We start from the raw sequence: 5321 nt of genomic DNA, 5'->3' as shown, positions 1-5321 counted from the left end.
ACACAAAATCGGGTGCTTAAAACAATAACCATATGTAAACCTTACAGTTCTGTGAGTTGAAAATTCAGGCAGAACTCAAATAAATGTTTTTTTCTGTTCTCTGTTGGGCATGTGAAATCAGATGACAACTTAGTTCTGGCTAGCCCACAAAATCGGGTGCTTAAAACAATAACCATATGTAAACCTTACAGTTCTGTGAGTTGAAAATTCAGGCAGAACTCAAATAAATGTTTTTTTCTGTTCTCTGTTGGGCATGTGAAATCAGATGACAACTTAGCTTTCTGGCTAGTCTGAGAGGACTTCAGGTTGAATGATTTGTCTACTTTATGTGGTTTCTCATTGTCTAGCAAGCTAATCCAGGCCCTCCTACATGTCAGTGATTTGTTTGTTTGTTTTTTCTTTTTTCTTTTGTAAATTACAGTCAACACTCAAACTACTACACTAGTCTCAGTGTACAGCACAATGGCCAGACATTCATACAATTCATGAAATGATCCCTTCAACCAGTGTAGTACCCACCCAACGCCGCACATAGTCATCACAATGCTTTTGACTATATTCCCCATGCCGCGTTCCACATCCGCATGACTATTTTGTAACTAACAATTTGTACTTAATCCCTTCATCTTTTGCACCCAGCTCCCAAACTCCCTCCCATGTAGCAATCATCAGTTTGTTCTCTGTATCTATGAATCTGTTTCTATTTTGTTTGTTTATTTATTTTGTTCTTTAAATTTCACGTATAGGTAAGATGGTATTTGTTTTTCTCTGTCTTATTTCACTTAGGATAATATTCTCTAGGTCCATCCATGTTGCAGCAAATGGTAAGTTTTCATTCTTTCCATGGTAATATTCTATTATATATATGCACCACATCTTCTATACCCAGTCATCTATTGATGGGCACTTAGGATGCTTCCATATCAGTACTAAGGTCTCAAGATCAAAAAGAGAAACCTATAAAACCTTTTGAAGTCTTGGCTTAGAAGTGATAGATATATCACTTATGCCACATTCAATAGGCCAAAGCAAGCCAATAGTCCAATATAAACTAAAGAAGTAAGGAGATAGGCTTTAACTTTTGATGAGTGGAGATTCACAGTTATATAAAGGCACTCATACTAGTAGGGAGTCAATTGTGGCCAATTGTGTGATCCAGCACTTTTTAAAAAAATATTTCCATTCTTTTATTTTTATTTCTTTTCTTTTTATTTAAGTATTTACAATATTTTTTCACATTGTTCTATTAACTTATATTTTGGAGTGCAAATCTTCTGGTCTATTAAGTTTATTGTTTTTTATATTATGGTGATTTCTTCATGTAGTTAATAAATTTTATTGTGAGACCAGTAGGGATAGTGTATGTGTGTATGTGTGTGTGGTAGTGGTAAAAGGTGGGGGAAGGGTCCCATCTCCCCTTGGATGTGGAAGTTTTGCTGAAGACTAGGATTTGGGGTTTTTTTGTTTGTTTGTTTTGTTTTATTTTAGTATTTTTTCTATGTGTTTCTGCAGTTCTACGTGTTTAAGAATGTTGTTGGAAGATTCTGACACAATGCAGATAATATAAAATTTAATTCTAATCTGTACTCACAAATTAAAACTTTTTTCCTCTTAAAATATCAGGCAGAGATAACAATCCATGTTGCTTCTCAGTGCAAATAGCAGATTTTTCTATTCTGAATTTCCTTGTGTGCAAAAATCTTTCAGTGTCTCAGCTGGTCAGGACTTTAATTTCTGTTCCCTTGTTTGGTCATATGGTGATAAAAAACTGGCCTCAATCTCCTTCCCAGTGCTTACAGCTTCAGTGTTTCCTAGACTTTCATGATATCAGCTTGTGGATTTGTTTCTTATCTGAAATCTACATTTTTTTTTCTGCCACATTTTCTGGCACAAAGGAACTTTTCTTTCTTTATATTGGATTTATTTTTTTCATTTTTGCTCTTATATTTTATTTTAAAATTTTCATATGTTTGAACCAGGATACGTATTCTGTATTATTTCTCTCTAAAACAGTCATCAGATAATTAGAAGAGTTGTTTGTTGTTGTTGTTGTTGTTGTTGTTTGTTTATTTTAAATTTTAACTCATCGGGACTATAAGCCACAATCAGTAATAGTAGTAGCTCATTATGAAAATTCACCTCAATATTTTAATAAGACAGACATGTCTGTCTTAAACATTAAATAGTTTTTAATTGGATCTTGAGGTTTTTATCAATAAACATATCTCATTATGAAACAGATATTATCTCCTTTGATCTACTGTGACTTTTGAAGTCACTGCAACATTAAAACTCAAATGTGTTATACCTGGTTAAACTGACTGCTAAAATCCTGACTTTCTCTATGGATATGCTCCTTATAGATTGTTCTCTCAATATCAGAGTGGTTTTGCTTCCCATTAGACCTACCTTTTGTATGCACAGAGATTCCATAGGCTAGTAATTGTAAGCGAAAGTCTTCGAGACTTTATCCAGAACATTGTAATCATAGGGCAGGTGGTCTTTTCCAGATTATATCTTATACATACTTTTTTAGGATGGAGTCAAAGAACATTACTCAAACTGAGTTTCAACAAACGCTAGTCCCAGGAGTAATTGAGCAAAAAAAAAAAAAAATAAGGCAGGTGGCCAAATAATTTTGAAAAATACTACCCACCTTTCTATTTGGGTTTTTTTATAATCCATACTCATATAAAGCTCTGAAAATACTGACATAAAGAACTTGGTTTTATTTTTTAACCCTATATATTTTAAGGGTAGTTTTTCAGAGCAGTTTTAGGTTGACAACAAAATTGAGAGATAGATGCAAATATTTTTCATATATTTTCTGCTCTACATATGCATATTTTTCCCTATTATCATCACTCACCACAATGGTATTTTTTTTTTTTTTTTACAAAAGGTGAACCTGCATTGACATATCCAAATCACCCGAAGTCCACAGTGAACCTTAGAGTTCATTCTTGGTGTTGTATATTCTGTAAGTTCAGACAAATTTATAACGACATATATTGATCCTTATAATATTATACAGACTGATTTCAGTGCCCTAAAAAACTTCTGTGCTCTCCCTGTTCATTTCTTACCACTTATCTCATAGCAACCACCGAATTTTTTAAGCTTTTTCTTTGTGTCTAATCCCTACTCTGATCCTTGAAATCTATTTTTTAAAAATTGGAACAGTTTGAGGTATTCTAAAAAGGCTGGAATTTGTGATTCAAAATGTGGGTCAGTGCATTAGATATACATAATTTTACTTAAAAAACACAACACCAAAAACCTCATATATTTTAAAGCAAACTGGAGGCATATAAATTTTTTTCACCTTTTAACCTACTTCACCCATTTTTCCATCTAGATACAGACAATCTTTTTATTGTCTCCATAGTTTTGCCTTTTCCAGAATGTTTTATAGTTTTAATTATACAATGTTAGCCTGTTCTGATTGGCTCCTTTTACTTTGCCATACGTACTTAAGGTTCTTCCATGTCTTTTCATAGCTTGATAACTCATTTCTTTTTAGCACTGAATAGTATTCTGTTTTCCAGATATACCACCATTTATTAATCCTTTGCCTACCTAAGGCTATCTCAGATGCTACAAGTTTTGGTAATTATGAGCATCTGTGTGCAGGTTTTTATGTGAACATGTTTTCATTTCTTTTGGTTAAATACAAAAGAGTGTGATTGCTGGATCGTATGGTAAGAGTATGTATAGTTTTCTAAGAAACTGCCAAAATGTCTTTCAAACTTGCATTCCCACCTGAAAAGAAGAATTCCTGTTGCTCCACATAATCACCAACATTTGGTGTTATAAGTGTGAATTTTGACCATTTTAATAGGTATGAAGTTGTATCTCATTCTTTTAATTTGCATTTCCCCAATGACATATGGAAGCATCTTTCCATGTGCTTATTAGCTATCTACATATCTTTCTTGGTGAGCTGTCTATTTAAGCCTTTGGCCCATTAAATTTTTTTTGTTGTTGTTAAGTTTTAAGAGTTCTTCACATATTTTGGATAATAGTCCTTGGTGAGATGTGTCTTTTACAAATATTTTCTCCCTGTTTTAGGCTTATCTCCTCATCCCTTAACAATGTCTCTGACAGAGTAGATTATTACTTTTTTTTCTTTTAATCAAATCCAGTTTACAAATTATTTCTTTCATAGATTGTGCCTTTGGTGTTATATCTTAAAAAGGCAATGCTTATCTAAGGTCATCTAGATTTTCACCTAGGAGTGATCTCCTAGTTATCTTCCGGGATTTTTATAGTTTTATATTATATAGTTAGGTTTATAATCCATTTAGAGTTGATTTTTGTGAATGGTATAAAGTCTGTGTCTAAATTCCTTTTTCATTTGTTTTTGGTTTTGTTTTGTTTTTGCAAGAAGATTTGTCCATTTGTTCCACTATCTTTTATTGAAGAAACAATCTTCGTTCCGTTTTATTCTTTTTGCTCCTTTGTCAAAATTAATTGACTATATTTATGGGTGTCATATTTCTGAGCTTTATCTTCTGTTCCATTGATATCTTTGTCTGTTCTTTCACAAATGACACATTTTTTTGATTACTGTCACTTTATAGTAAATCTTAACTTCAGGTACTATCAGTCCTCCAAATTCCTTTTTCTCTTTCAAAATCATGTTGGCTATTCTGGATCTTTTGCTTCACTCTATGAACTTTAGAATTAGTCTGTAATATCAATAAAATAACTTGCTTTGATTTTGATTGATATTGTATTGACTCTCTAGATCAACTTGAGAAGAAATGACATCTTGACAATATTGGAGTCTATATTCATAAGCATGAATATAGTCTTCCTATTCATGAACATGAAAAATCTCTTCATATTTACCTCTTTTTATTTCAGTTTATTAGAGTTTTATAGTTTTTCTCATATAGATCTTACATATATTTTGTTAGGTATATACCTAAGTATTTCATTTTCGTGGATGCTAATGTAAATGATGTTATATATTTAATTTAAAAGTCCATTTGTTTATTATTAGTATAGAGTAAATCGACTTTTGCATATTAACCTTATATACTGCAACCTTCCTATAATCGCTATTAGTTCAAGGAGGTTTTGTTTCTTATTATTATTCTTTTGGAATTTCTACATAGATGATCCCATTATCTGTGAACAAAGATAGTTTTATGTCTTCCTTCCCAAACTATATAACTTTTATTTCCCTTTTTATGCCTTATTTCCTTATCTAGAACTTCCAGTATAGTGTTGAAAAGGAGTGGTGATAAAGGACGTGTTTGCGATATTCCACTTCTTAGTGGAAAAGCTTCAAGTTTCTCATAATTAAGCGTGAT

This window comes from Pteropus alecto, unplaced genomic scaffold (genome assembly GCF_000325575.1).
Source record: "Pteropus alecto unplaced genomic scaffold, ASM32557v1 scaffold95, whole genome shotgun sequence".
NCBI classification, from domain to species: domain Eukaryota; kingdom Metazoa; phylum Chordata; class Mammalia; order Chiroptera; family Pteropodidae; genus Pteropus; species Pteropus alecto.
Note: the sequence above shows the minus strand (reverse complement) of the source record.